This window comes from Mus pahari, chromosome 17 (assembly GCF_900095145.1).
Source record: "Mus pahari chromosome 17, PAHARI_EIJ_v1.1, whole genome shotgun sequence".
Lineage (NCBI taxonomy): Eukaryota > Metazoa > Chordata > Mammalia > Rodentia > Muridae > Mus > Mus pahari.
The window spans coordinates 47,924,962-47,946,289 of NC_034606.1; the positions used below are offsets into that span (position 1 = coordinate 47,924,962).

At 40.0% G+C, this 21,328-nt stretch overlaps 1 protein-coding gene across 5 annotated transcripts in view; it reads right to left on the bottom strand.

The window, feature by feature from the left end:
* Nucleotides 1-21,328, bottom strand: part of Tcf20 (transcription factor 20) — a 171,502-nt gene that overhangs the window by 45,375 nt on the left and 104,799 nt on the right. The gene's annotated exons all lie outside the window — the stretch shown is intronic.

Consider the following 21,328-nt stretch of genomic DNA (forward strand, 5'->3'; position numbering starts at 1 on the left):
AACCAAAGCTAGTTCCTCAAAATCACCTGCTATGGTGACTAGTGACTCTGGGACACTTAACTCGGTATTACTGTGGATTCCTTATACTGTAGTCACCTATATAAACGTCAGATCTGACTGCTTCTTGACATAAAATTGTTTTCAAAGTACCTCTCTTGACCACCTACCCTCAATTTCCAGGTATTAGAGCTATTCTGACTTAGGCCAGAGAATAGCAGTTACTAGTCTTTCCAACCTTTTGTTTGTTTGTTTGTTTTTTGTTTTTGATATTTACGAGAAGTACCTCTAATTTCCGTGTGGCTTCCATCCGCCAATCTAGCATTTAGTTATTACTAACATCCCTATGGCAGAGAACAAGCATTAGCAGTTAGCAAGGCCTCCTCCTGGGCATCCTGTTTAGAACAGCTACTATGAAACTTCTCTCTGCTCTTCTTTCCTCCTCTACTTCCTTCCCTCAGTTCCAATACAGCTGCAGTAAAGCCTAATAAATTAAAGCAAAGGAATGTTTACTGTCTTCTCTCTCCTTTAAAGCTAAAATGAAAGTTCCTAAAGGGCAGAGACTGCTGTTCCTTGCTACAGTCTTCATATGCCACTCAACCAATAAGGAGCAGAAGCTGCACTGTGATGAAATAGTTTAAGAACTAGGCCTTACAGAACTAGCACCATTCAGAGATGGTGCTAAGTAGGTGAGAGAAACAAAGTATCATCAATCTTAAAAGCAGAGTTGGAAGACAAGATGCCTGTTCTAAGGTAAAAGCCAACTTTATATGGGGACTTCAAAAAAATCACAGCAGATGTGTATCAACTCTAAACTCTGAAAGCTTCACCCATTTTTTAAAAAGATGTATTTTGTGTGTGCATGTCTGTGAAAGTATCTGTTATATGTGTGAGGATGCCTTTGGAGGACAATTAGAGTTAACAGGCTGTTGTGAGCTGCCAAAGATGGGTGTTGAGAACTGAATCAGGTTCTTTGGAAGAGCAACAAAGCATTCTTAATGGCAGAGCCACCCCTCTACCCTTAAAATGTAGGTATTTTTGGGTTGTTTGGTTTTTTGACACAGGGTCTATGTACCCCTGGCTGTCCTGAAACTCACTATGTAGACAAGACTAGCCTCAAACTCAAGAGCCCAGAGATCCTTCTGCCTCCTGGGTGCAAAAATTAAAGAACTTATTACTATGCCTGGTTCCTGACACATTTCTAAGATACCTTATACCGAAAATATCTACATATGGGACTAAGTCTCATTATATATAGTCACATGACTCAAAGCTATTTTTTAAATGTTCATATATTAAAAATGTCAGTGCCTGAAGAAAGACACTTATCGCTTTCAAATGCCTCTGCAACAGTCACCAATGTCCCCATGAGTCTGCTGCAACTATGAACAACTACTTAGGTTCAATATAATGCTTAATTAACCCTGTTCCAACAATTACATGTACTAACTTAATCCTCACAAGACCAGAACTCTCATTTTACAGATGAAGAAACCGAGGCACAGAATTCATCAAGTTCCTGAGAGCCCAAAGTGGCAGCCCCATACGGCATATTTATCACACTAAGATTGGACAGGATTTTTAAATAAATAAATAAATAAATAAATAAATAAATAAATAAATAAATAAATATGTGTCCCCTGAGTGCTGCTCCCAATGCTGTTCCAGCTGGTTCTCTACCTCCTCCATCATCTTTAGGACTGTCAAGAACAATTCCATCATCTAAACTTCCCTTGTTAGTTGTATCTTCTAATTGTTAGTGACTGATGGTGGATAAATTGAACAAAGCAGTTAGCAATTAGTTGAAGGTATTAAGAGCTGCCTCCAGAGATAATCTCCCTACAAGTACTTTCCATGTTGTAGTTTATTCTTCCATAATAAAACTACCTTCTGAAGGTTTGGATGTATAAATAGTTGTGCCACCTCCCTATTTTTCCTAACTCAGAGCCACCAAGAGCAAGAGACCACAAAAGAGCAGTTATAAGGTCCAGGACTTTGAGTCTACACATTCCAGTCCCAGTTGTGGACTGTTCTCTCCAGCCTGGTTTGGAAAGCTGGTAACCTCACTTTTATTGAAAACTAGTATTAACTTTTGATGTCTTTCTGTCATCATCTAAGAGCATTATTCTCTCCAATCCATTTTTTTTGGTTTTGTTTTGTTTTTTAAAGATTGAGTGACTGATTGATTGATTTTATATAAGTACACTGTAGCTGTCTTCAGACACACCAGAAGGGGGCATCAGATCCCATTACAGATGGTTGTGAGCCACCATGTGGTTGCTGGGAATTGAACTCAGGACCTCTGGGAGAGCAGTCAGTGCTCTCCAGCCCAGCACCCAGGTCTTTAAAGAACTCTCAAAGCCTCGGGAAAAACTTTCTGCTGGGATGTCTCCATGGAAGTAGAATCTTTGTTTCTGGAGGTTCTGTGACTCCTGCCATTCCCCACTTGATGTAGTCCCACCTGACATTGTCATTAAGTTTTTTGTGCTGTTTGTTACATTACAGGAGAGTTTGACTCCAGGCAGAGGATATAGTAACAGGAACGTGAGTTTTGATTCTGGGAAAATGTTTAATGTATTAATACAAAACCCACAACAATTAAGACAAGGAATAAGGCTGTGTTGCTCATTAATAATTCTTGCCTAGAAGAGAAACACAGCTGGAAATTACTCCCTGAGCTATCTCACCAGTCCTCTCCAATCCATTCTTTTCTCCCCCAAAGACCCCTCAAGAATCTTCAAGAAAGTTTCTACCTTTCCAAGTAGATTTAACTATTGCTATTGATCTACTGCCAGAATAACAATACATTCCTGTTTAAACAATAGCAAAAAGTTTCAGTCCTCAAGTTAATAATTCTATTTAGACCCCCTGTGAGGATATACTAATTGACCTCTAGGCTCCACAGAGAAAACAGAGGCTCTACCATCCTCTGGCTTCTGGACCAGTTTGGAAGTAGTGAACGAAATTTACTCTCCTGGCCCTGACTAGGCAATTTCTGAGGCTGGTAAAGACTCTACTAACAAGCTTTGTCAGATGTCTGGCAATTTAAACATTTAGCCATTTTCTCTGAGCTCATAAATTACTTCTTGCCCTTAAGCTCAGAAGGTATTAACAACTCCCCATGAATACCAGGCCAGAAGATGCTAATCTCCCAGTTTGGTTATCCTTCTGCATGGCTGTCCACATCCCTTTCTACATGTTCAGCAGCAGATCAGGAACTGGAGCTGGTGCTAGGGGTGGTACTACAGAGGGTTAAAGTGTACAAAGAGAGATTAGAAAGACAGAAGAAAAGGAGAGGCTGATATTCCCTGGAGGCAACTGCAGCTGACACAGACTCCCAACAGCTCCCCCACACTCCCAAGAATATGTACTATGATGTCCCAGTTTCTGGTCATCATCAACAGCCCCAGCCTGACAGGCTTTCCCAATCCCTGTTCTTCCCATATTGAACCAATTCTTATTCTTACTGGTATTACAATTAAGTTTTAATAAATTCCTTATACATATTATTTATAGAATACAAAGCTTCTCTTCTCCTGAACAAACTATAAACAATTATGTGCACCTCAAGTTACCAGTTTTAATGTGCCATTTGTTTTCTACTAGGACCCTGATTGATAAAGTACTCTCATTCTCAGAATTTCAGAGTACTCTATTATGAATTGAGGAGTGAGAAACTCTTGTTTCATACAAAATGGTATACAACATGGACTAAAAAAAGAAACACGAGATGTCAGACAAAATACATAGCAACACTGTAAGAAATACACAAAGTTCAAGAGTTCAAGAGAAATGCTGTTCCTATCCAACAAACTTGTTCAAAAATGCCTCGGAGCCATTACCCTTCTCACTTCTCTGAAACATCCTTGAGTCCAGAAATGTCCTCCTACCCTATCAGGAGGCCATGTGGGCCCCAGGATCCCAGGAGTTGCTAAAATATGTGATCTTCTCTACAAGTTATCCTTACAGCAAAGAATTTGTTGGTTTACTTCACTTAATAAAACCAAACAGTAAAAAGTTTTTACCAATACTAATGGAATGTGCTACTAATACTACTAATAATTATATATTAAGCAACTTCCAATATGGCCAGCTATCTGGCTTTCCTGTGTGTATACAAATAGATGGGGGGGGGGAAGAAGACCTGATCAATTATGACATGTTCTAAGTCATTTCTAGACATGTTAGGAGTTGATATACTTTAACTCAATTTTTTTATAAAATTCATGATCCTTTTGCTATACCATATGTTAAGCAAGATCCATCCCAAGTACATTTGATTTTCTTTTTGACAATTCTGACCAATAACTTGAGTCATATCTAAATTAACAATGGCTATAGCTTATCTGTTGCATGCCCAACACATGCTAAACATGCTACCAGGTACTTTACATAAATGTTAATAGTCTCTCTCTTTAATATGATCTACAATGTTAGTATTCACTTTTATAAACCAAGGCTTAGAAGTTATATAATAAATTATGTGCCTCATAAACAGACAGAATATGAAATGTCCACTCCAGAATCCAGTCTACACTTCTGACAAACGTCTCTGCCTAGTCATCAACAAGACACTGATGCTATTCATAGAAAAGCACTAAGAAAGAAATCTTCAAGTTTGCCAAGTTGAGCTGTCACCTTAGACATGGATGTACCTGTATCGTCTGCTTCATGTACATATAAATTAGCAGACTGGGCATGTGTATCTGTCCAATGACTAGTTTGGTTTTTTCCTATTCTGCATCCAGTTTGCTCCTAGAATCTAGCGCGTCCTCAGGACAATTAGTGCTGATGGCACTGGTAGCACTCTGGCAAGGGAATCCCAAAAAAGGACCCTGAAAACATCTTAAGGAGCCAAGTCATTCGGAGCTCACAAGCTTTTCGTTATCTTAGGAAAAAGAAATCTACTAGAGTACTGCAGGTGTAAAAAGTTGGCTCTTCCAGAGTCAGCCACAAAAGCTGGGGGGGGGGGGGGGGTCTAGCTGCAACCATGATGAAATATTTGCAGGTCTCAAAAGAAAGCACTAATCTACAGCTATTAAAAATCTAAAAAAAAAATAAAAATAAGTAAAAAGTAAAGCCAGGTATGGTGGTATACTCCTGTCATCACGACAACTGGAAGGCTGAAGGAGGGCCATAAATTTGAAGTCAACACAAGAAACTGGACTACATAGGGAAACCCTATCTCAAAAACCCCACCCGACTCCCCCCCCCCCAAAAAAAAAACCACTTAAGGGAGCCAGCCAGGCATGGTGACACACAACTTTAATCTGAGCACCCAGGAAGGTAGAAGCAAAAAGGCATATGTCTGCGAGTTAGAGACCAGCCTGCTCCATATACCAAGTTCCAGGTCAGTCAGAGCTACATAGGGAAACCCTGTGTCAATAACAACTTAAGAGACCATATCCCATCTGGTAAACTTAGGCTGAGGGCAGTACACACATAACAAAAGCAGCAAACATTCTTACAATTCTAAAGATATAAATTGGTAATTTAAAAAAAAATTGTTCCTGCTCCTGACATTCTGGCTAGACTCCACCTCCACAGTTACCTTTCTTTCATCTCTAGCTCTCCTTTTCTCCCTCCCTTCCCTCCTTCTTCCCACGTGGCCATGGTGGCCTCTCTTACCTTCTTTCTTTCTCTCTGCCTTTCTACAATAAAGCTCTAAAACCATAAACTGTCTCTGCTCATCAAGGCCCGCCATACTTGAACGATGGGATAGGCTTTCCCCTACCTCAAGAGCCTCGTCTAACCTCCAGCCGGAAGGCCCTCTCTCCCTGCCCTCTCCACTCTTTGGCCCCAGGGATGAATGAGACACCCCTTGGGCCCCTACTCTGTTCTCAGCTCTTCCGCAGTATCTAGGACACCCAAGACTGAGAACCTGCTATCTCTGGTCTCCATGAGGCCCAGAGACCTCGGACTGGCCTTGCCCACCCCACAGTCCCCCGAGGGCTGGGGTCCATGGCTTCCCGAAGCCAGACACCCACCCGGGGCCTCATGGAAAGCATGTAGCGGTCTTCTGTGTCCACCCGCCCAGAGTCCAAGAGTACCATAACTCTGGCAAGACACAGGTTTTCTCCCACTCCCTTTAATCCCTCCATGCCCACTGCCCTACATACAAGGTAGGTAGAAACAGTTCACTCTGCCAGAAAGACATCTGATGGAGGCAGAGCCAAACAATGTCAGGAAGTAATGGTCATTTTTAGGACTGTGTGTGTGTGTGTGTGTGTGTACATTTACTATAACAGGCTGAATTAATAATGGGATCTTTCCGCCACACCAGCTCTCCAGCCAGATATGAACAAGGATAAATCTCAATGGCAATGCAAGTTTAAAGGGGCTGGTATTTAGAAGGGAGAGAAAGGGCACCAAGTGTAACATCTGTTAAGTTTGTAAGTGTGGTGACAATATGCCACCTTTGAGGAATTATTATGAAAGACTGCTTTTCTTTGTTTGTATTTGTTTTGTTTGACATTTTGTTTTTAAAACTGGTTCCCTACATAATCAGTTTAAGAAAATGGCAGCATTTATATAATTCAAGACCTTTCGGCTGCTAACACCAAGAAAATTTCCATGTTCATCTTTCATGGTCTGCCTCCCATACTCAGGCTTCAGACCTGCAGTCTTGCCCATGTTGCTCCCATGGCTTCAGTATCAGTGCCTTTCCATTTTCACTGTCTGACTCCTGCTCAAACCTGCTCAAATACTCCTCTTTTGAGAGCTGTCAGCCCTGCAGTTTCAGGCGTCATGGACTCGGAATCAGACAAATTCAGTTCAAACTCTGTTTTGTAGCATACTGCTACTGAAATGTTCACTGTATTATGTACTTCTTTAAGCATGGGACAGAAACGCCCCTCTCCTTCTGACCTTGATAAAACAGATGATACAGCACACTACTCTGTGGCCCTCGATTGTGCAGCACATGGATGGAGAGCACTGCTGTTCTCATGAAGCTCGTAGCAGGGTCTTGGGCACCATGGAATCACCTTCTGCCTGTTAACCAACTTGCCAGGCAATCACAAGTGTGGCACTGTTTAACACATACTGATGAAAGGTCTTGAGAAACTAAGGACCCCAAACTGGAATCTATTAGAAGTCTCATGGGAGTTTTGAACTAGATGGTGACATGTTCTGGTTTCAGTTTTCAAATGGATTGACTGCTTCATGGAAATCAAGTAGGGGAGGGGCAGAGCAGGAGTAGATTCAGTTAAGAGGCTACTTTAGTAATTTATGTAAGGGATGTTGACTGCACAGATCATGTGGTGTTGGTGGATGTGGTGGAACAGGCCATATTTAGAATTCAGAGCCAACAGAAATTGCTGCTGTATCCTAAGTGAATGTGAGAGACACAAACAATATAGCAATACTAGCTGAATACTAGTGCTTTACATCCTTTAGAGATTAAAACTCAATCTGTACAATCATACCAGTTTGGCAGTGGGCTTGTGTAGCAACATCTACAATGTGACCGAAAAACCAGGCACCATTGTTGAGAGGGGAACACTGGAAGCACAATATGAATGAATCATGCTTTGCCTGACACATCATCTCAGAGATTCTCACTGGAATCCAAGTAGAGAGAAATGTCAGACAGATAGCTGGCATGACTGGCTCTCAGATGGGAATAGGGGTAAAGACAGTAGAACAAAGAATTCAAAGCAAAGAACAAGACCACCTGAAGCAGGTTGTAAATTCAAATCAGAGGGTCTTGAACTCAACACTGAAAAAAAATGAAACACAACAAGATGGAAAATAACAGAGTGAATGGCTCACAGTAAGATGAAGTATGGTGGACTGAAGAAATGGCTAAGTGGTTAAGAGCATGAACTGTTCTTACTGGACCCAAGTTAATTCGTAACAGTCAAGCCAGGTGACTTACAACACCTGCAAGAGGATCTGACCCTTTTGCTCCCAAAGCACCTGTAGACACATGGACACAAAAGTAGGAATAATAAAAACAAATCTTTAAGTGATTTGAAGGAGGAAATAGGGAGGAGGCTTTCATTGGGGAGGGAGAGGGAAGTCAATACACAAAAGAAAGGAGAAAAGGAAGAGGGTAAAACACTAACAAACCCCTGAGAAAACATGCACAAGAAATTCCTTTTCAAATGGTTGGTCGGGGCATTCAAGAGACTTCCAAAACGATATAGCCTATTGTTATCTTTGGTAGCCTCCCACAAGTTGGAAGTAATAAGATCTTATTGCTAAAGGCACCATGCAATTCCGACAAAGGGCTCCTGAAGATCTGAATCTGACTGGAATTCTCCTGGAGACTTTTACAAGTACAGGAAGATGCTGTGTGCTTCTGTGGTGGTGTGAAAGAAAATGGCCCCCACAAGCCCAAAGGAAGTGTTGCTATTAAGAGGTGTGGCCTTAGCTGGGTGTGGTGGCGCATGCCTTTAGTCCCAGCACTCGGGAGGCAGAAGCAGGCGATTTCTGAGTTTGAGGCCAGCCTGGTCTACAAAGTGAGTTCAGGACAGCCAGGGCTATACAGAGAAACCCTGTCTCGAAAAACCAAAAAAAAAAAAAAAAAGAGGTGTGGCCTGGTTACTTCCCAGGGAGGAAGTGTATCACAAGTGTTCCCAGTGTCCCTCTCCTCCTACTACTGCCCACAGATGTAGAACTCTCAGCTACCTCACCAGCACCATGTCTGCCTGCATGCCACCATGTTTCCTATGACAATAATGAACTAAAACTCTGAAACTGCAGGCCAGCCACAATTAAACTCTTTTCCTGTTCAGAGGTGCCATGGCGTGTCTTCACAGCAACAGAAACCCTAACTAAAACAGCTTCCAAGCAAGAAAAGCAACCAACAACCCTCTCCAACTGCAACACCTATGAACCACAGCAAACCAGCATGACAAAATGACTTTACGGATGAAATAGTGGCACGCATATCCTGTTGATAACCAACAGCTGTCTAACTTGACTTAAGGCAGGAGAAAACCCATGCCTGTTACTTGAAACCTAGCTAACTATATGAGATGAGTGAGGTCTTCAACTTGAGAGGAGATCCTATTTTCAAACACTTGACTAAACCAGCATAACTCCTATCTGCATCCTAAACATTTATTCTTATTCCCTAATCAAAGGCAAGAGTAGCTCTCATTCCCAGCCAAAGAACAACTTTGCAACAGTGAAACCACTACAGAAAACCACAACTCATCAAAATACCCAGAACCAGCATTCCTGAATGCCTGGCACAATGATTCCATCTACAACACAACTCCTGTACCTATAGCTTACATGGAAGGGGGTTGGGGAAGTGGAAAAACTGTAAGAGCCAAAAGACCAGGAAATTATGAGACCCAGTCTCACATAAATGACATGGAAGCTTCACCCATAATATCTCAACAGCATGATTCCCTAACAATATGTGAAAAAGTATTCCACCAATAAATATGATTAACATGGAAAAGGAAAATCTCACAGACCCTCATCTCTAGATGAAGTACAAGCAACTAGGGAATGCTGGAACAAAAAAACTGTCTTTCCCAGGGATTAACCCCCCTAATTGGTTATCCATTACCAAGTAGTCAACCCTGAAATAATAGCTTAAAAAAAAAAAAAACACTAATTAGATTAAGCACGTTGTACTTATATATGTAAGCATGTGTGTATATGTGTATATAACAAAGAAAAAGAGGCCAAGAACTCAAGAGGGAACAAGGCAGGTTACATAGGCAGGGTTGAAGAGAGGAAAAGGAAACAAGGGAATAATGTAATTATATTTTAAGTTTTAGAAAAAGAATGTAAAGAAAGTAACATTAAATAAAGATGAAGCATACAGACTAGTTTATATTCATAAACTTGTTTCATTTTCATATATGTACTAACACCAGGATGTCACTTAGTGTGGTTATTTTTTAAAAGGAGGTTTGAAGTCACTGACCTAAGAATTAAGCTTAAAATTCATCCTCAAATCCCTCCAATGCTCAAAGATTTAAAGAGGATAAGAAGTCAAAGAGGAAGTAAAGGAAGTTACTATGAGAAGGAAAGGAAATATACAGACATGGAACAAACTGTTTATACAGAGTTGTGGACTTCCCTGGCTAACCCTGTTACATACTGTCCTATGACTGTGGTCTTGCTATGCTGCAATATTTTCTTTTGCAGAGTTGAGAGCTTTTTCAGGACAGAACTTTTTATCGAAGACCCAGTAACAGTGCCAGCATATTATTGTAGATACTTAAAAGCAACTAGATCTTGCTGTTTATGAATATTGCAGACTTTATATTCTGCTTTCCCTTCAAACCACAGGTTTAAGCCAGGCCCAGTGGTACACATCTTTACTCCCAACACTCAGGAACAGAGGCAAGCAGATGTCTGAGTTCAAGGCCAGCCAGGTCTACATAGTTGAGTTGTAGGACAGGCAGGGTTACAGAAAGATCCTGTCTCAAAATAAGGATGGTGATAGTTTTAAAAATCGTATTACTTCAACCCCCACACTTTGATTTTGCGTTTGGTGTAGGCAGGTCATGTCTGTCCCTGTCACATGCCATTGCATAATTATTTATATACAGCTATTTTTTAAAGATTTATTTATTTCATGTATGTATGCTGTCGTTGACTTCAGACACACCAGAAGACAGCATCAGATGCCCATTACAGATGGTTGTGAGCTACCACGTGGTTGCTGGGAATTGAACTCAGGACCTCTGGAAGAGCAGTCGGTGCTCTTAACTGCTGAGCCATCTCTCCAACCCTATACAGCTTTTTTTTCTAATCTTACTGTATAAGCCTTACCTGCATGTTGCACTTACTGTCACATTTGCCTGGCTCTGGAGACCATACTTCCTAATTTTAATGCTTCATCTTTATTTAATGTTATTTTGTTTGTTTCTTAAAATTCTTTTTCTAGCCAGGACAGTGGTGGCACACGCCTTTAATCCCAGCACTCGGGAGGCAGAGGCAGACAGATTTCTGAGTTCGAGGCCAGCCTGGTCTACAAAGTGAGTTCCAGGACAGCCAAAGCTATATAGAGAAACCCTGTCTCAAACCGCACCCCCCCCCAAAAAAAAAAATCTTTTTCTAAAACTTAAATATAATTACATTATTCCCTTGTTCCCCTTTCCTCTCTTCAACCCTGCCTATGTAACCTGCCTTGTTCCCTCTTGAATTCTTGGCTTCTTTTTCTTTGTTATATACACATACTGGGAAAGAAAATATGATGGAATTTTAAAAAAAGAAAAAAAAGGCAGCCTCCCCTGCACCCCTACTTAACCAGTTCTGGTGCATTCACCCTGTTACCTAACCATTTGTTCAGCATGAAGGCTGCTCAAAATTACTTCCAAAAGGCTTTTTTATGCCTTCACTTTTTACCCTCCTGACACAGTAAGGCTAGGACACTGGCAGTCAACACCAATCCCAGAAAAACCTAACAATGCAAAGAGACATACAACTGAAGTATATAGCCCTGGCTGTCCTGGTACACACTATATAGATCAGACTGGCCTCAAACTCACAGAGATCCATCTACTTATGACTTTCACATGCTGGCATTAAAGGCACATGTCACCTTGCCCTGACAAGGCTTTTTTTTTCCTTATAATAAACATTATTAAGTTTTTGAAGAGGGAGAAAGTAATGAAATTCTACTGCAACTATGAAGTATTTCATAAAGTTTTTTTTTTTTTAACTGTATGAGAGATGGTATAACCATCTTTGAGAATTTTGGGGTGGGTTGTTTTTGTTGTTGTTTGAGACACGATCTCACACTGAAGCCCCAAATGCCTTCAAATAAATCATGGAAATCCGTCTACCTCAGCACACCTAAATGCCAAGATTAAAGGCTTAGTCTCACTTAATCTTAGTGATTTCTGTGATATTATTAGCCATTCTACAGATGATATAACTGGGTTAAATAATTTACACAATCTATACAGTTGGACAGTGAAAACAAGCTACGGCTGATACCCCTAACCCCTACTGAGCTATTATCAGCTCTGTAGTCTCACTTTTGTTAAAAACTGGTACTATCAGAGTAATAATGACTTTGCTGACATACCATTTACCTTCAAAATCCCACAGAAATCTGACATCAACACCTACCTAAAGCATAAGGCATACACAGCACTGTAAGAAGTTATTTTCCTCTTAACTTTCTCCACAGTGTAGAACCTTTGGTTCTCCTAAGACTGAGCACAGAGCATGCAGTCAAATACTGGTAATCTGGCAGTACAATCCATGTTTCTTATAAAAACAAAGCTCATATGTGAAGGCCAACATTTTTAGAATGGGGATATAACTTAGTAAGCACAAAACAAACAAACCAACCAGTTTTACTTCAATCTGTAAAAGAAACTAACAGTTAAAAAAAAAAAAAGTTTCTATCCCTGCCTCCAATCTATGCTTTGAACCTCTGAACTTTGAAGTATAAGGAGAAGCAGGCTGGATATTTTTAACCTTATCTACAAGAGGCTAAATGTAATAAATAAATAGGTCACCACTTGATAGATTAAAAACTGCTTTACTTACTATTAAAATGTAAATAATGCCAAACAAAAAAAGGTTTCTTAAAGCTTTTTTCCTTAAAGGGGCTTTTGAAAATTACTTTCCAGAGGCTGACCATTAAAAGTAAGCTTCTACATGTAGTTCAACAAAATATAAAAACACTAAGAGCTACTTTAGATATGGGGACACTAGATGTTTAGGATTCAAAAAGCTCTTATAACACTATACATCTGAATTTATGGTGAGGTAAATCCAAACAACACACTGTAAAAACAACAGTGCCAGCTGACAATTTCAGAAAAGAAATATAAGATAGGACAAATAGACTTTAATGTGTCTCTGGCCTTTCTGAACAAACCAATGAGAAAAAATAGTCAATCAAAGCATTCCAACTTGGATTTTATTGAAAGTACCAAAGTCATAGCTCAACCTGTCAAATGAAACAAAAGACAGAACTAAGTTCTTGGAGTCTAGTCCACTCCAGATAAAAGCCAATGAACCTTTTTGTAGTTTACTCTCCATATAGCTGAGGATGGAAGTGTTGGGGGGGGGGGCCTATATGGATGATTAAGTCCTGTAAAACAAAGATAGAAGCTGAGAAAAGTAGAGGAGAGTAGATGGTTGTAAAATTCCACTGTTGTCACAAAGCCGCCACAACTTCAAAACAATATATTAGCTCTCATCTTTCTATTTTATTTTTTAAGCTGTGTGTGTGTTCCCACATGTGAAGGCCATACAACAACCTTGGATGTCATCCTTTGAACTGGAGTGCACTAATTAGTGTAGCAGCCAGTAAGCCCCTAAAATTCTCCTGTCTTTACCTCCTCAGTGCTGGGGTTACAAACATGAACTACTTCACCATGAGTTCTGAGTATCAAGTACAGACACTGTGCTTACAATACAAGTGCATTCCTGACTGAGGCACCCCAGCCTGCAGCCTTATGAGTATCAATAAACCAAAGGTATTTCTAAAACACTGAGCCCCTCCCTCCCTCCCTCTCTCTCCCCCTCCTCTCTCTCTCTCTCTCTCTCTCTCTCTCTCTCTCTCTCTCTGTGTGTGTGTGTGTGTGTGTGTGTGTGTGTATGTAGAGAGAGAGAGAGCTCTCAAATCCACAAAAGTCTACACCTAGAACTGGCTCAAAGAATTTTTTAAAACATATCAGAAATATAAAACTTCGACTTCAAATTAAGAAGAAATCATCTCTTTCAACTATACGAGAAGAGCACCAACAATTGGCAAGTTGGAGAGTAAAGAGATAATTAAGCAGCAAGGTGCTGGCACACACCTTTAGTCCCAGCATTCCAGAAGCAGAGGCAGATGGATCCCTAAGTTGGAGGCCAGTCAGGGCTGCACAAAGAAACCCTGGCTCAAAAAACCAGAAGGGGCCACCAGGCATGGTGGGCCTTTAATCCCAGCATTCGGGAGGCAGAGGCAGGCAGATTTCTGAGTTCGAGGCCAGCCTGGTCTACAAAGTGAGTTCCAGGACAGCCAGGGCTATACAGAGAAACCCTGTCTCAAAAAACAAAACAAAATAAAAAATAAAAAACCCAGAAGGAAGGGAGTCAGGGGGACAGGAGGAAAGGAGAAGAGAGGAACAGAGACAGAGACAAAAAGAGAAAACAAGCTAAGCACGTTACAAGCTCATATAGCTCTTGCACAGGACCAAGTTGGGTTCCCTGGGTGTATGTAGGGGAAGGGATGACCTTACAACTGCCTATAACTTCAGCCCCAGGGGATCTCTGTCTCCACAGGCACTACACTCATATGCACATACATCATTTAAAATAAATCTTTTAAAAATTAATTGGCAGGTTAATTCAGAGTTAGAAGATCACAAAGAAACACAAAAGGAACCAGCCAGATGGTTCACCTTGTCTGCCATTAAGACTAAGACCTGAAATAGACCTGAAATTATTCCCCAAAATAACTCCCCAAGTTTTCTCTGACTGTCCTGCCACAGACACACAAATACATTGTACATAACAAATAATAATATAATTTTAACAATAAAAAGGCAAATAAATGCAGCAGCATAAGATCTGCACAAATGCTGCGACTTCTAGATCCTATTTTAGATTCTCATATAACTAAGGGAAGAGGACAGGAGAAATGAAAACGTAGTAGACAAAGAAATAAAGAAAAACTCCTGACAACTGTTTTAGCTTTCTTTCTCCAGAGGTCTGAGGAGCAGTGACCATAAAACCTAGCATCCCCTCAACTGGTAAGTCCTCTGATGTGATGATGTCCTGAGGAATCAAAAGGGTAGAAGTTGGTACTATTAGACTTGACACACTAGTGTCTCTCCTGGGACAAAGAATGGTTAGCACTACTATTACCTACAGTCAAAATAAAATGAAGAGGTCAAAAATTTTTTAAAAGATTTTTTTTTTAAGTCTAGAAATATAATTATATTTTAGTAAGCAAAATAAGAAAATATACTTTTATTTTTAGCAAGGTCCCTATTAAGCTGTTTGGTATTGATTCTTCTGAATAATACATTGAAGAAAGTACTATATTTAGAATCAGGAAACCTAAGTTTAAATACTTCCTAGTTGTTTTTTTTTAACTCTCTTGTAAAAACCTACTCATACTACTTTCCTCATTTGTAAAAAGTGGAATACCTCACAGTAATGAACTACAATAATGTAAATTATCATCCTAGTATCCCCACATTCATCTGAACCCTCTCTGAGATCAACTTCTAAACTTATTTTCAAAAATTAGAAAGAAAAAAAAAAGTAAGAGATAAGCAACAAGAAAAGAGAAAACAGATTAGCCACAAGTCAAACAAAAGCCAACCCTAAGAACGACATATAGCAAAGACTACTCGGCAGCAGTTAATTTCCACATCACTGACTAATGAGGAAAGCAGGAATCCCCACTATCCTGGGCTCTACAGTCTATTCATAAAAACATCCTCAACAGTCCTCTCTAATTCAGTCAAGAATGCAAAGGGCCCTCTCACACCACACTGTAGGGACCGCAAGCCACACACACACCTGGATCTCATGCCACATTGTAGGGACCGCAAGCCACACACCTGGATCTCACATCACACTGTAGGGACCGCAAGCCACACACCTGGATCTCACGCCACACTGTAGGGACCGCAAGCCACACACCTGGATCTCATGCCACACTGTAGGGACCGNAAGCCACACACCTGGATCTCATGCCACACTGTAGGGACCGCAAGCCACACACCTGGATCTCATGCCACACTGTAGGGACCGCAAGCCACACACCTAGATCTCATGCCACACTGTAGGGACCGCAAGCGACACGCCTAGTTGCTACTCTTCCTAACCAGGAACACTGCCTGGCTTTCCCAACCCCGCTTAGAGGTAGAGACAACCTCTCAAGTAAGTGCAAGAATTTTTTCTTTCTTGCCTAATCACTAGCATAAAGCTAGTAAACACCTGAACCTCAAGTCATTCTAAAATATGTCCAGAGAACAAAAAGCTAACAAGAAGGTAAAACCACACAAGCTAAAGTTGAAAGTAAGAAACCAAAGAGCTTACTTTATGAAAAAATGAAAAGAAAAAAAACAAAAAAAAAAAGGACAGGCAGTGGTGGCACATGCCTTTAATCCCAGCACTTGGGAGGCAGAGGCAGGTGGATTTCTGAGTTCGAGGCCAGCCTGGTCTAAACACTGAGTTCCAGGACAGCCAGGGTTACAAAGAGAAACCCTGTCTCAATAAATAAGTAAATAAATATCACGCAACTAACCAATAACTGCCACTGTATAACTTACCCAACCAGTTCAGCTAACTGTACTGACTAATATGCAAATTAGGATATAGTGTAGTATCTCTAACCTTATAGACACTTAGTTTGAGGTTATTGTTATAGTAACTTAAGAAAATAAGAACTCACTTTCTGTTTCCAATAATAAACTTTGTTTTTGTGGAAAGACTAAGTAAAATATAAGTACATGGTTTTGGGTTTTTTGGTTTTTTTTTTTTTTTTAATTCCAAAACACTAACAAAATAGCGGTTATTTGCCTTGGAAAAAATGAAAACCCAAAGGCCTGGGGGGCATTTGTTGATCTGTCAAAAGTGACCAAGAGGTCCAGTTGCATGTCTGACCCTACCCCAATGCTGCACTATGACAGGAAAGCTCCAAAGAGCTGCTTCCTAGGATTAAGAGAGTAGGTTTAGAATCATCCAGTCAGTTCACAATAGCACAAAACCTCTAACCCAGACCCAAGTGATCCTGGTTTGCTGGTGCCCTAAGACACCTGAAAATACATCAAGATCCTCAGCCTCTCATCACTTAATAAATAATGCTCCAAAGTCCACCTCTAGCTCACAAATATGAACAGACAAAACACTATAAGAAGCATGAAGAGCTAGGATTCAGAGGAAGTCCAGATACTAGATTTAGGAAACTATAACATAACTATATTAACTATGTTTGTAAATAGGATCTCATTATGTAGCCCAAACTGATCTCAAACTCACAATCTTCCTGAAGTTTCATTCTCCTGAGTGTGGGAGGTAATGAGTGCATCTTTACCACCACACCTGACTTACACTTAATATGATCTTGGTAATGAACACCACACTGGAAAACTTGAGCAAACAGAAATCCATAAAAAAAGAAAAAAAAATGAAAAATACAAAAGCTATCAAGTGTGTTCTTTATCTCAAAAACAAATTAAAGAGCCAGGTGTGGTGGCTCACACCTTTAGTCCCAACACTCAGAAGGCAAAAGCAGGCAGATCTCTTGAGTCCAAGGCCAGCTTGGTGTACAAAATGAGTTCCCAGATAGCCAGGGCTACCAGAGAAAACAAAAAAGCAAAGAATTGGTTATAGAAAGATTGATCAAAATAAACTACCAAAATTACAAGCTAGAAAAGACAATATAATACAATAAAAAGTCCAAGACAGTAAACGCAGCAAAGCAGTATGTAAAAAGAACAAATAAAAGACCCCAAGTCACAGATTCAAGATGGTGAATACATGGAGTAAATACATATATGTACAAGGATGGGCAGATGAAGAGCCTAGATTAAAACATTTAAAGGCATGTTGAAGTCTATCAATCCCACCACCTATGCACTATCTAGCAAAATAACAGTAACAAAATGCTAGGGAGTCAACGTCTTAAATTTTTATTATGTTTTATGTGTATAGATGTTTGGTCTGCATCCATGTCTATGCACCACATGCACTCAGTGTCTTCAAGAGGCCAGATGAGGGCATGAGATTCCCTGGAACTGGAGTTCTAGTCGCTTGTAAGCTGCCAGGTGAATGCTGGGAATTGGAACCCTAGTCCTCTGGAAGAGCAGCCAGTGCTCTTAAGCTACTGAGCCATCTCTCCAGGGAGGCAATTTTTAAGGGACTAAGATGAAAATTGAAAGGCACCTGTAGGACCACTGACAGAAATAATACTACACCATTCACATCCCACAGATTTTGGGCATGAAAAACTCAAAAGAACAATCTTTTAATAAAGATTTTTTTAAACAAGATAAATCTTTTTGTGGGAGGGGTTAATAAAGGTATTTTACAATTCAGATTTAAGCATTAGCATTAAGGGAAAGGGGGCGCTTAGAGAGAAAAGACACCTAAGAATATGGGTGTTGGCTTCTCTAAATGATGACCAAAAAAGAGAAATCTAAGCAGGTAATTCTTAATCAGCTTTATTCATAACATAAATAATTCTGAATACCTTTTCTTCTTTTAATTGAGCAAGTCTGAAGAACCTGAGTCGTTAGAAGATTAAAGAAGGAAGGTAAATTCTACCAGGAATTAGTGAAGAAAAACTGCTTACTAAGAGATCGAAGACCTACTGGAAACATGGAATCCTCCAGCCACTTGGAAACTTGCCTTGTAAAATGGATTCTGTTGTTACCACACCCAACTACTTTGAAAATATCAGATATGCATTCAGGTGGGAGAGGAACTGCCAAAGTTTCAGTATAGCCATCCTTACAGAAGGGAGCAGAAAAAACACACACATGACATGTTTAGGAAGCAAGAGTTTCTCTCTCATCCAGGACAAGCTGTCTGCCATCTAGAGCAACAATTCTCAACCCATGAGTCACAACCACTTTGGAAGTCGAACAACCCTTTCACAGGGGTCCCACATATCAGATATCCTGCATATCAGATATTTACATTACGATTCATAACAGTAGCAAGACTACAGTTATGAAGTAGTAACAAAATAATTTTATGGTTGGGGTCACCACAGAATGAGGAACTGTATTAAAGGGTTGCAGCATTAAGAAGGTTGAGAATCACTGGCCTAGAGTGAAGTAACAGAAATGACAAGACTCTGCCTCAACTAAGTAAAACTTCCAAAGTTGTCCTCTGACCACCACACACAGGTTCATTCATATTTAAACTAATTTATCCAAAAGACATTAGCAGAAAGAATACTAAATTCCTAGACAACGCAAAGCATATAATATCATATCTGATATAAAGAACTCCTACAACCCCACAACAAAAACACTACTGATTTTTTTTCATTTTATTTTTTTATTTGATATTTTCTTTATTTACATTTCAAATGCTATCCTGAAAGTTCCCTATACCCTCCCCCTGCCCTGCTCTCCTACCCACCCACTCCCACTTCTTGGCCCTGGCATTCCCCTGTACTGGGGCAAGTTTGCTAGACCTAGGGGCCTTCCCAAAGATGGCCGACTAGGCCATCTTCTGCTACATATGCAGCTAGAGACACAAGCTCTGGGGGTACTGGTTAGTTCATATTGTTGTTCTACCTATAGGGTTGCAGACCCCTTCAGCTCCTTTCTCTAGCTCCTCTATTGGGGGCCCTGTGTTCCATCCTATAAAATGAATGTGAGCATCCACTTCTATATTTGCCAGACACTGGCACAGCATCACAAGAGACAGCTATATCAGGGTCCTTTCAGCAAAATCTTGCTGGCATGTGCAACAGTGTCTGGGTTTGGTGACTGATTATGGGATGGATCCCCAGGTGAGGCAGTCTCTGGATGGTCCATCCTTTTTTTCTTAGCTCCAAACTTTGACTCTGTAATTCCTTCCATGGGTATTTTGTTCCCTATTCTAAGGAGGGACAAAGTATCCACATGTTGGTCTTCCTTCTTGATTTTCTTGTGTTTTGCAAACACTACTGATTTTAAAAAAAATAAAAAATAACCTATGAAAAACAAGTCAGGCATGGTGTCAAGTACTTACAATCTGAAGCAGCAGACAGGCAGATCCCTAGGACTTGTCGGCCAGCCAGCCTACTCTAACTGGCAAGCTTCATGCTAATGAGAGACCATGTCACAAAAATCAAGGTAAAAGCAATCTAAAGAACAACTTGTGACATTGACTTCTGGTTTCCACATATAACGACATGCAAATGTACAAAACACAAAAGCTTGCATCCACACCAACAAATAAGTAAATAAAGAACTTGGCGACAATTCTCTGAGGAAGAAACACAAATGGCCAACAAACATATGCAAATTAAAAACACAATGAGCTGTTCTTTCACATCCATTAAGAATAGCTATGAATGAAAAACCAAAAAAAAAAAATATATATATATATATATAGCTAGCTATGAATGGGCTGGAGAGATGGCTAGTGGTTAAGAGCACTGACTGATGATCCTGAGTTCAACTTTCAGCAACCACATGGTGGCTCATGACCATCTGTAACGGGATCTGATGCCCTCTTCTGGTGTGTCTGAAGAGAAGGACAGTATACTCACACACATAAATAAATCTTTAAAAAGAATAGCTATGAAAATTTTAAGAATTACAAATGCTGGTCCATATATGGAGAAACTAGGAGTTCCATATATTGTGATGGGAGTGTTAAACAGTATATCCACTTTGGAACAGAATGTAGCAGCTCCTAAAAGACTACACAGAGTTAATATATAAATAACAATTCTACCCTAGGTATCAATATACAAAATAACTCAAAACAAAACTTCAAGAGCTTGAAAGATGGCTCAGTGGTTAAGAGCACTGACTGCTCTTCCAGAGATCCTGAGTTTGATTCCCACCAACCACATGGTGGCTCATAACCATCTGATACCCTCTTCCAGTGTGTATGAAGAAAGCAACAGTGCACTTACATAAAGTAAATAAGTCTTTAAAAAAAAAAAAAAAAACTTCAGAACAGATACTTTTTTTTCAACAGTACCTTATATATTCCAAGATGGCCTCAACTAGACTATGCAGCCAAGGGCAACCCTAAACTTCTGATCAATCTGACCCCACCTTCCTAATGCTAGGAAATTACAAGTGTGTGCCACATATTTGTTTACTGGACACAGGGGATTGAATAAAGGAATAAAGACTTGTTTAGCATGCAGCTAAGTAAGTACTCTACAAACCCAGCTACATGTAACCCTAAAAAGATATTAAACACCAATGTTTATTACCACGTTATTCAAAATAGGCCAAAAGTGAAGAGAACACAAATATATATCAATAGATAATGGACAAACAAAAGGGCCTACGGTATACTTACAATGCATCATTACTCAGTCATAAAAAGACTGAAGTTCTGCTATATTGTACAAGGACAAACCTTGAAAATACTGCTAGTAAAATAAGCCAGAGACAAAAGGGCAAACATGATTCTATATATATCACATAACTAGAACATACAAATTCAGAAACAGATTAGAAGATGGAGGTTATAAGGCTCTGGAAGAGCAGGAAAAAGGGAGTTCTTGCCTAATGCCTAGAGTTTCTGGTTTGGGGTAATGAAAATGTATTGGAAACAGTGATAATGGTTGCACAACACTGAGAATATAATTAGTACACTTAAAAGGGGCTAAACTGACTATCTGTAATCCACCCACCTATATAAAACACAACTTATTAAAACAGCAAGAAAATTAATATATAGACACTTCAAAAAAACAGTTTGGCAATTT